General features: G+C 42.5%; 1 non-coding gene across 1 annotated transcript; it reads left to right on the forward strand.

Moving 5' to 3' along the window:
- Positions 1–5,534: 5,534 nt before the first annotated feature.
- Positions 5,535–5,641, forward strand: LOC142172191 (small nucleolar RNA R71). Its single transcript, XR_012701567.1, has one exon. It is a non-coding gene; the product is annotated as a small nucleolar RNA R71 (small nucleolar RNA).
- Positions 5,642–11,944: the final 6,303 nt, after the last annotated feature.

Here is an 11,944-nt window from a genome sequence, read left to right on the forward strand (position 1 = left end):
TGTCTTCAATGGAATTATGAGGGGGAGGGTTTGGCAGTGGTCTGCATGAGTGTGTGAGGGTGTGTTTGTGAGTAGTGGGGTTTGTGTGGGAGGAGAAGAGGAAAATTGGGGCGTGCAGTGTGTTTTCTTTTAGGAATGGGTGTTTTAAGTTGGGTATTTTTAAGAGGGGGAATTAAAGGAAACCAAAACAAAATGAAAATAAAAGCAAAAAAAATAACATGGCGACGCGAGCTCTCAGGCGAGCGACATACCTGGCGAGGCAAGCTCAGAGGCAGTCGACGCGAGGGATTCTGCGAGATGTGTCTCTCTATAACCCATGCGAGGCGAGCTCCTTAGCGATCTCAATACCTGGCGCTGCATGGATTAATGCCTGGCCTACCTCGCTGGAGACCTAGCAACGCCAGATACTGCGTACGACTTTTCGAAATCACCTGCAAACATGTTAGTTCTTAAAAACGAAAAGAAAAAATTCTAACTGCACTAAAAATCAACTAAGAATTGGGTTGCCTCCCAACGAGCGCCTTATTTAACGTCACGGCATGACGAATACAACATTACAATGGGTTGCCTCCCATGAAGCGCCTGATTTAACGCCATGACACGATGCAGGTAATCGCACTTAAGGCACTCTCAACATTGGTGGCTCGAGCAAATGAGTCACCGACACTACTTTCGCGTCATCCATGCCCAAATAATGTTTTAACCTGTGCCCATTGACTCTGAATGTGCGAGAGTCATTTTCTGCAGCAATCTCTATAGCTCCGGTGGGGTGAATCTCTACCACATGAAATGGTCCGATCATCTTGACTTCAACTTGCCCGGAAACAATCTCAATCTCGAATTGAATAATAATACCCTGTCTCTCGGCTTAAAACTTTGCTCAAGAATATTTAAGTCGTGCACTAGTTTCATTCTTTCCTTGTATAACCTTGTACTCAAAAGCATGGTATCGAAACTCGTCAAGTTCATGCAACTCTGTGACTCTGCTAGTTCAAGCGACCTCCACGTCCAAATTTAATTGTCGCAACGCCCAGAAGGCTTTATGCTCTAACTCCACCGGCAAGTGACATGCCTTTCCAAACACCAATTCATACGGCAACATTCCAATCGGAGTTTTAAATGCATTGCGATAAGCCCATAACGGATCATCCAATTTTCTTGCCTAATCAGTCCGGGTGGCATTTACTGTTTTGGTCAAAACATTCTTGATTTCTCTGTTTGACACCTCAACTTGCCCACTCGTTTGTGGGTGATACGGAGTGGCAACTTTGTGGAGAACACCATATTTCTCCAACAACATTTCAAAGGCTCGGTTGTAGAATTGGGCACCCCCATCACTGATGATAGCTCTTGGAGTGCCAAATCGGGTGAAGATGTTCTTTCTTAGGAAACCAATAACTGCCTTCGCATCATTTGTATGAAGTACGACGTCTTCTACCCATTTCGAGACATAGTCAACCACTACAAGTATGTACTTGTTATTGTATGAGCTAACAAATGGTCCCATAAAGTCGATTCACCACATATCAAACACTTCTACCTCTTGGATCGGGTTCATGGGCATCTCATGTCAATGGGAAATATTCACTTTCCGTTGGCACTCATCACAATTTTTCACCCAGAAGTGTGCATCTTTAAACAACGTCGACCAATAAAAACCTGACTCCAACACTTTAGCCATTGTCCTTACGCCCCTAATATATCCTCCATACGGTGAAGCATGACATGCCTGCAAAACATAAGATTGATCTATCTCGGGAATGCATCTCCAGATCATGTTATCAAGATAAATCCTAAACAGATATGGTTCATCTAGAAATACATACGACAATCACGAAAAAACTTTTTCTTTTGCACAGAAGACAAGTCATAAGGAACAATACCGCTTGCCAGGTAATTTGCAATATATGCATACCATGGTATAACATTGAGGTTCGTCGCTAAGATTTGTTCATCCGGGAAAGTCTCCACAATCTCTTCCACCTCAACCTTCTTCTCGGCTCCTTCCAGCCTAGATAAGTGATCAGCCACTTGGTTCTCCGTCCCCTTTCGGACACGGATTTCCAAGTCAAATTCTTACAGCAGTAGCACCCATCAAATCAGGCGCGACTTTGAGTCCTTCTTCTCAATTAGGCACCTGAGAGCAGTATGGTCAGTATAAATAATTACCTTCGAGCCTATTAGGTATGACCTGAATTTGTAGAATGCGAATACCACTGCTAGCATCTCCTTCTTGGTCACTATGTAATTTAGTTGGGCACCACTTAAAGTTCTACTTGCGTAGTATATTAGATGCATGACTTTATCTTTTCGCTGCCCAAGGACTGCTCCCGCAGCATAGTCGCTCGCATCACACATCGTCTTAAATGGTTGCCCCCAGTCGGGTGCAACTAGGATAGGTGTTGTCACCAGCCTCTTCTCCAATTTCTCAAAAGCTACCCTGCATTCATCAGAAAACACAAAAGGGTGATCTTTTTCAAGTAATTTGCACAAGGGGTTAGCAATTTTGGAGAAGTCTTTTATAAACCGTGTATAGAATCCGACGTGGACAAGGAGACTTCTTATTGCTTTGACAAAAGTGGGTGGTGGAAGCTTTTATATCACATCAACCTTTGCACGATCTACCTCAATGCCCTTACTCGACACTAGGTGCCCCAAGACTATACCTTCATGTACCATGAAATGGCACTTTTCCCTGTTGAGTACCAAATTAGTCTCCACACATCTTTTCAGTACTCTTTTCAAATTCTTTAGGCAATCATAGAATGAGTCTTCCACCACTGAGAAATCATCCATAAAGACCTCCATTGTGTATTCTACCATATCTGTGAATATGGCCATCATGCACCTTTGAAATGTGGCGGGTACATTGCATAGGCTGAACGACATTCTCCGAAAAGCGTAGACGCCATATGGACAGGTGAATGACGTTTTCTAAAAATCTTCCGGAGTAATGAAGATCTTATTATACCCCGAGTATCCACCCAGAAAGCAAAAGTGGGACCTCCCGGCCAGTCTATCTAGCATTTGATCAATGAACGGCAAGGGAAAGTGGTCTTTTCGGGTGGCCTTGTTCAATCTTCTGTAGTTCATACAAATTCGCCATCCCGTGACTGTTCTTGTTGATATCAACTCGTTGTTATCATTTTTCACTACAGTCATCCCACCTTTCTTTGGAACACATTAGACTGGGCTGATCCAGTTACTATCGAAGATGGGGAAAATGATCCCCGCATCTAACCAATTTATCACCTCCTTTTTCACAACTTCCTTCATGTTGGGGTTCAGCCTTCTTTGATGTTCTCTGAAAGGTTTGTGGCCATCTTCCAGTAGAATCTTATGAATACAGAAGGCCAGGATGATACCCTTAATGTCTGTAGTGGTCCAACCAATTGCAGTTTTACACTCAATCAATACCTGCAAAAGTTGTTCTTTCTGCACATCTAACAAACCAAATGAGATAATAACAGGTAAAGTTGAGTTAGGTCCCAAGAAAGCATACCTGAGATGAGGCGGTAGTGGCTTCAGTTCCAACTTTGATGGCTCTTCTATCGATGGCTTACCTGGAGGAGTTTTCCTTTCTTCTAAGTGCAAAGGCTCAAATTCGAGCTCTCTTTTACAAAGCCCTTGGCCTTCAAGAGCCAATACCCACTCCGTCAAATCCTCTCTATTTGCTTCATCTAAGTTCATGAGACAGACTGCTAAAGGGTCTTTAGCATTCAAGGTCTCATCTTCCTCCTTCAAAATTACATCCACGGCTTTTATTAGAGAGCAGTTAGCAAATTCACTTGGTCGCCGCATAGATATTTGCACATTGAATGTTATCTCTTCTTCATTTAGTCTTATTTTTAGCTCTCCAGTTTCACAATCAATTAAAGCTATCCCAGTGGCCAAGAATGGTCTTCCCAAAATTATGGGAATCTCCTTGTCAACCCGGCAGTCCAGAATGACAAAATCTGCTGGGAACACAAACTTCCCAACCCATACTAATACATCATCAAGGATACCTGATGGCCTCTTCACTGTCCGGTCGTCTAGTTGTAATAGCATGGATGTGGGTCTTGCTCTTCCAATGACTAACCTTTTGTAGATAGCCAAGGGCATCAAGTTTATGCTTGCCCCCAAATCACACAATGCTTTAGTAAAAGCATAGCTGTCTATCGTGCATGGGATTGTGAAACTCCTTGGGTCTGATAACTTCTCAGCTATGGGTCTTGTCACAACTGCACTACAAGTCTGGGTCAATGTAACAGTAGACAGGTTTTGGAAGTCAAATTTGTGAGACATTAAATCTTTCATCATTTTGGCATATCCAGGCATCTCCCGCAAAGCGTCAATCAGTGGAATGTTCACCTGGATTTGTTTTAACATCTCCATGAATTTCTTATACTTCTCATCCTTATGATATTTGGCCAGTCTCTATGGGAATGGTGCTGGAGGTCGCTTCTTTCCTATGATTTGAGTTTTATCTTGCTTAGGAACTGCTTCTACTGTTGTTTCTTGTGCTACCTCAGTCTCCTTCGCAACCTCTTTTTCTTTTCTTGTGCTCTCTTGTGCATGTTGTACCGTCACCTCAGTTAACCCTGTTGAATCATCTATGTCAATGGGTACTAGCACAAGTGTTTCCGTATGTCAGCTTTCGCGAGCAATTTCTAGCTCAAGATCTAGGTCTCTACCATTTCTTAGACCCACTTCCATAAGTTGTTTCGGGCCCTGCTCTTTTGGATTGACTTGTGTGTCTACAAGTAACGTCCCTTGGGGATGATTATTTAGAGCCATCAAAATCTATCCTAATTGAATCTCAATGCCCTTTATCGCCGATTCATGTGAGTACACTCTCTCTTGCATTTTTCCATTGGACCCAATTAGTTGTTGCATCATTCCTTTAAGTTCAGCAAACCTATCATCTTGTCTCACTATCTGTTGTTGTTGAGGCTGTTGATAAGCTAGCTGCTGATTTTGCTGGTTGTAACCCTGTTGCCTTTGGTAAGGCACAACTTGACCTTGTGGTCGCATAGCTCCAGGATTGTTGCTGTTATTGTACTGTTGATGTGCTGGTCTATATTGTTGATTCTGTTGTCCCCAATTCTGACCACCTTGCCTCTGTCCCCCATAGTTGGCTACATAGTTCATATCTTCCTGATAGTGCTGGTTGTCACCTTCCGCACTCCACGAGCATACATAAGGTTGGTTAATGCATGGTGTACATAAGACCCATTAATTGCGTCAACTATGTGTACCTGCAGCTTCTGGCATGATTCATCGATCTTTTTGGTGAGGATACTTATTTACGTCATTAGAGTGTCCATATTTTTAGCTATGGAGTTGTTTGGTTCTAAAATCACTAAATGAACTACAGTAGTGATCGTAGAGTCTTTTGTCATCCATCCTGAGTTTGGGCTATTTTGTCAAGTAGGATCTTGCATTCTCTAAATGTTTCTCTCAAAAATGCTCCACCTGATGAAGCATCAACATTGGCCTTTAAGCCGTCTGCCAGTCTCATGTAAAAACTCTGCCCCAATATCTGATCTGGAATGCCATGATGTGGACATTTAACCAGCATACCCTTGAACCTCTCCCACGTTTCTTGTAGTGTTTCTGTTGGTCGCTGCCTGAAGCTCAATATATCATCAATTTGTTTGGCAGTTTTATTGGGTGGGTAGAACTTTTCAAAAATTGCTTGACTAATTCCTCCAAAGTAGTGATGGAGTTTATGGGGAGTGAATTAAGCCAAGTCTGAGCTTCTCCTGTCATCGAGAATAGAAACAATAATAGTTTTATTGCTTCCGGTGTCACATTAGGTTGCCTTTGCGTAACCCATATCGATAGGAAATTCTTCATATGCTGCTGAGGATCTTCAATATATGACCCTGAGAACAATCACTTGTTCTGCAACAAATGTAGCATGTTGTTTATGATTTAAAATGATTCCGCTTGTATCTGAAGGACTGCAATTGCGGTTGCCAGATTTTCGACGGTGTGTTGTGCCTGGTCATACAATGCTGCTTCTGGCACAAGAGGCACCACACCCTGATTGTTCGGGTCATTCTCATTGTTTCTGTTGTTTGGATTTTCTACTCCGTCATCCATGTCTGGTTCGATTTGTTCTGTTGAGTTCTATTGTTGTTTGCCCTTCTTGTTTGCACGATTTAGTGCCTTGAAAACTTTCTCAGGATCTGATAATACTTCGAACAATTCACTAGTTCTTGAGGAGTTTCTAGGCATGCACCGGTAGCACCCAAGACTACAAACGTTAGAATTTCAATGTATTTGGTTTAAAATGAAAAAAATTGACTACACTAAGAATTCTAGCAATTCTTTTAGTTGCAATTAATAAGACCGTTAATTCCCCGGCAACGATACCAAAATTTGATCACGCTCAACTATGCCTTGTAAAAAGGACTTGGTGGCCGTTGCAAATATATTCCGGTTAATAAGTCCGGATTCGAATCCCACAGGGAATTAACCTATTAAACACAGATAAATAGGCACAGTCGATTGAGTGCCCTTCAATCAACAACAAAAATATTATAGTTGAACAAATAGAGAAAATACTACGACAAATTTATATTAACATAACAGGAAAATATCCTCCAATAGGTTCCATCAAAACCCCAGATTAGGAGTTTAGCTACTCATACACATAGTAACAATATCCCAGATATTTTGCATAATTAAATTACAAAGTAAAGATGAAAGGATGTAGAAATCAATGATTCTAACTCCCAATGGTTATTTCACGAGGTGTCCTTGCCTCCGGTTGCAAAACTCCTTCAAAAGTGGCATTTTATGTCTATTTATATGTGTAGGAAAAGACCTAAACGACATAGGCCAAGTCCTAGTCAAACCAGGAGACGAAATAAGCCTTCAAAGTTTGGAGTGTGCGCGCCTTAGACCTCGCCTCGCGAGCAGGACCTCGCTCCAGACCTGGCATCGCCATTCTTAATGCGAGATGGACCTCGCCTCCTGCCTGGCCTAGCTTTCTCCCACGCGAGCTAAAAGGCTCGCCCAGCCATCTTCTACGCGAGCTATTAAGCTTGCTCGCTAGCTTTCTCATTTATCTGCTGCTCACTTCTTTTTTTCTTCTTTTCAACTGTTTTCGAGCACGCTTTAGACTTTAATTTTTCCTTTTGCTCTACTTTCATCTCCACTTCACCTACATATAAAATAAACTCCATTACGTGTAAATAAAGTGTAGTTTATCATTAAAGCATACAAAATGCAAGATAAATAATGTTCTAAAATATAGAATTATAGCCACACATAAATGATCGTGTATGAGAGATGAGTTAGACATTCTGGCGGTGGAGTTGGGATAAGACATGGTGATTTGTGTGTTATATGGATTTGTAGACTGGGAGTTCTCAAGAGTAGGTTGTTTCATGGTTGTGGACTGTGAAGTCATGTCCAAAGCTAGCTAGACGATAGTGTGTGTTATGATTCAGTCATTGTGTACTTTCGGAGGATTATTTATCCATGTGTGGGTGCCCGAAGTTGATTTGGGGGTCCATTAGTGGGCCCAAATAGGGTGTGTATTCTACACTGAGCCGGATTGGTTGGCTCCATACTGCTATTGTTGAGGGATGTGACATTCTGTTGTTGTTGAGCTTATTCGTGTTCTGGAATTTTCTGTGAGTTACTTTTCTATGCTACGAAGAGTTATGATTCGTTGGTTTTAGGCACACATGGTGCGGCTCTGTTATGGCCTTATATTAGAATTCGCGCGAGATGGGTATTTGGGTGATGCATGAATGATTGCACATTGGTTATGTTCGTTCGGGTTTGTGTGGCATTATGTCATTTGCTTCTCCATGGTTATGGTAATGCACTGTGGGTACTTGATGTCAGATTGCACGTAATTATTGATTTTGAGCATGGTGGCTGAGGTATTTCATATGGATCAGTGTTTGGATGGGGTCGCGCATTGCGGTAGAGTTATGTATAGATATGATCCTTTGTGTTAGATTCGTGTGTTATGGTTCTACGGTGTGTGATGGGTTCTTAGCATTGCGTTGGGGTGGTACCCATCGAGCCTGTGGGACGGTTTTCTTATTTGAGTCATTTTCGTGATTGAGTATATTTGGAATAATGCTTATTGGTGCACAGATTGCACGGGCTGTGGCTTTGGATAGATTAGTGTGACATGTCAGTAGAGTAGCTGGTATTTGATAAGATGAAGTCGTCGGATCTAGGGTGGGTGCTATCAAATTTGATTGTGGTATATTTGGAAGGATAATATCGAAAGTCGGTTTAGACATTTGCTATGGTTCTTCTAGAAGGAGAGAAAGCTCCACGGCTGGTGGATCTGATGAATGGTTACGAGTTTCTACGTGTTTCTTTCATCATCGGTAGTGTACAAAGGTTTTAGAATGAAGTCTTGTTTGATATAAGGTTTATTACCGGCATTGGGTTGTTTTGAGCAGCTACTGTGATTAGAAATCATTGCTTCGAGCATTTGAGCTATGTGGTATTTGAGTTTTGAGTATTTGAGTTATGGTTATGGCTTTTGGTAAAACTTGTTCAGACTTATACAGTATGTAGGTTGCGGGATTCAGATCTTATAAGAAATTCTGGATGTTGGAAATTGGATTTGAAGGCTTTGTGGGCTAGGTTGCATTGAGAAATTTTGGTTATATTGTGTTATCGGACCTGTATGGGATATGTTGACGTGGGATCACCCCTGGGTATGTTCATGGCAAGGTTATACGACGGTTTGATGTCTTTGAGAAAAACTCTGGACACGTTCGGGGACGAACGTATGTTTAAGTGGGGAGGATGTAACGACCCGACCGGTCGTTTTGAGAAATTGCACTTTGCTCGGTAGTTTACGGGCGTGAGTAGCTCTATATTATGTATTTTTACTTGTGTGAATTATCTGTTTTTGTTTTCAGGTTATTCAGGACTGATTTGGAAGAATGATTCTCAACTAGGGAGCTTTAAATTCGAAAAAGTTGACCAAGTTTGACTTTTTAGCATTTGACTTCGGATTGGAATTTTGATGGTTCCATTAGGTCCGTTGGGTGATATTGGACTTAGGAGAGTGTCCAGATTGTAATTTGGAGGTCCGTAGTGGAGTTTGGCTTGAAATGGCAAAAATTGAAATTTTGGAAAGTTTGATCGGGAATGGACTTTTTGATATCGGGGTCGGAATCCGATTCTGGAAATTGGACTAGGTCCGTAATGTGAAATGTGATGTGTGTGCAAAATTTGAGGTCAATCGGATGTAATTCGATAGGTTTCGGCATCGGTTGTGAAAGTTGAAGTTTCAAAGTTCATAGATTTTGATTTGAGGTGCGATTCATCATTTCGATGTGGTTATGCTTGATTTGAGGCCTTGAGTAGGTCTGTTTTATGTTATTGTACTTGTTAGTATATTTTGACGAGGTCCCGAGTGTCTCGGGTGAGTTTTGGACAAGGTTCGGATCATTTTCACTTCATGTGCAAAGCTGGAGGCTGCTGGTTCTGGTATGATCACACATGCGGTTGGTTTGCGCAGGTGCGATGGCCGCAGAAGAGACAAAGGCATCGCAGATGCGAGAATAGTGCTGGGTGAGGAAGACCGCAGAAGCATAGATTTGGGCGCATACGCGATGCCATATGTGCGGCAGCTCGAGCGCAGGTGCAGAGTTAGAGGGTATCAGCAGAGGTTGCAGGTGCGATGGGATTTATGCACATGCGATGGCGCATATGCGGGCAATGAGTCGAAAAGTAGAAATGGGAGAAAGCCGGGTAGCGCAGGTGTGAGGTGTTTCCTCAAAATCGGTGGTCGCAGGTGCGATGAATTTTCCGCAAATGCGGATGTGCTGGGCTAAATGTTATATACAAGGGTTTGCAATTTTGGCTTCATTTTTACATTTTCAAGCTCGGATTAAGGCGATTGTTGGAGCAATTTTCACCATATGAATTAGGGTAAGTGTTCTCTACTCAGTTTTGGTTATATTCCATGAATCTATCTTCGATTTTAGCTTTTGGTTGATCAATTTTAACGAGGAAATTTGGGGTTTTGGCCTAAAGTTTCATAATATGAATTTTTGAGTTTTGAACATTGAATTAGAGTCGGATTCGAGTGAAACTAGTATGGTTAGACTCGTAATTGAATGGGTTGTTGAATTTTGTAAATTTTGTCAAGTTTCGAGGTGAGGGCCGGGGTTGGGCTTTTGGTCGATTTCGGGCTTTTGATTCAAGATTTGATCTTTTTCGATCGAGATTGGTTCCTTTGGCATTGTTTGATGTACTCGAGTTGTTTTTGGTTAGTTTCGAGCCATTCAAAGGTCGGAACGCGCGAGATGGCATTTTGGAGCATCGTTTGGCTTGCTTGGCATTGGTATTGGCTTGTTCAAGGTAAGTAACTCTTCTAATCTTAGTGCTGAGGGTATGAAACCCTGAAATACGTGTTATGTGATTGGTATTGAGGTGACGCACATGCTAGGTGACGGGCGTGTGGGCGTGCACCATGTGAATTGGGACTCTGTTTCCATGGCACTGTATAATGGTCCTACTTTGTTAACGTCCGTGTTTTCACCATGTGATAAAGTAATTGAGCTGTCAATCATGCTAGACACCATGTATAGGCTTTATGACGATACTGCTAGGACCCGTAGTGGTCGTTGCTTGCTGTTATTTCACTGATTTCATTGATATTTCGTACTCAGTCATATTCATTCATATCATATCTCAGTCTTAGTTATTTATTGATACATCATATCATTGTTGTCGGGCTAGTTTCATGGCATTGTGAGCCCGTGAATGAGACTAGAGAGTGATGACTGAGTGAGGTTGAGGGCCCGAGTGAGGTTGATATTTTGGGATCGGGCTGCATGCCGCAGCATGTTATATGGATTACATTTTATGGGATCGGGCTGCACGCCACAACGATATAGCGCTTGGGCTGAAAGGAGCCCCTCCGGAGTCTGCACACCCCAGTAAGCGCAGTCAACTATAAATATGGATCGGGTTGCACGCCGCAGTGGGTATTGTATAACGCTGGGTGATTGAGTGTGCTGAGCGTAGTGAGAGAGAATGCGGGATAGTGAGATTGAGTACTCTGAGAATGTGAGTACATAAGCTCATCATCGAGATGCATTGCATTTGACATGTGTACTTGAGATACATGCATAGAGGTGCATTTCCTTCTGCTACCCTATATTGGGGACATTTATGATTTTACCTGTATCTTGACATGTAGGCATAGAAAAGTACTTTCCTCCTGCTATCGTGCTTTCTGATCCGCGTAACTCTTCTGTCTGGACTGCGTTGTATGAAGTCGCTCCTGAATCAACTTTACCTTTTCCAAGGCATCCTTCACCAAATAAGTACCATATAATTAGCCTCACTGGGCTCAAACCATCCGATAGGTGAACGACACCGCCGACCATATAGAGCTTCAAATGGAGCTATCTCGATGCTGGATCGGTAACTGTTATTATAAGAAAACCCGGCCAAAGGCAAGAAACGATCCCACTGACCTCTGAAGTCAATCACACATGCCCAGAGCATATCCTCCAAATCGAGTTGGGTAACCTCGACGGGTTTTCCTGGGTGGATCTAGCAGAATGGAGGCTAACGTCGAGCTCACGGACAGTTGAACTAAATAGCCTATTATGCTCAATAGTTTTCCTATACTTCTCTTCCCGTTGGGCATGTTTCGCATCCACAACAACAAGCTCTTCACTTTTGGAGTTCAAGGTTGCTTCCAAGTTAATCACTTTTTCAGCGGAGGCAGCCTCGTGGTCAGTTGCAGCAAGAACGATGTTCTGGACTTCTGCCCATTTGGCCTTGGCCTCATCAAATCTAACCCTCAGCAGCCCAATTTATTGGCTAAGAGTTACCACTTCTTGCTCGCTTTGCTGCAAACGAGCCTCCAAGACAGCGGCCTTATCAGCTCTGGTTTCTATTTCCGAGAGGTAGAGAACAGTCTGGAAGCGTTCCGCCAAAAGCTGATCCC

Source organism: Nicotiana tabacum, chromosome 17, assembly GCF_000715075.1.
Source record: "Nicotiana tabacum cultivar K326 chromosome 17, ASM71507v2, whole genome shotgun sequence".
In the NCBI taxonomy this organism is placed as follows: Eukaryota; Viridiplantae; Streptophyta; class Magnoliopsida; order Solanales; family Solanaceae; genus Nicotiana; species Nicotiana tabacum.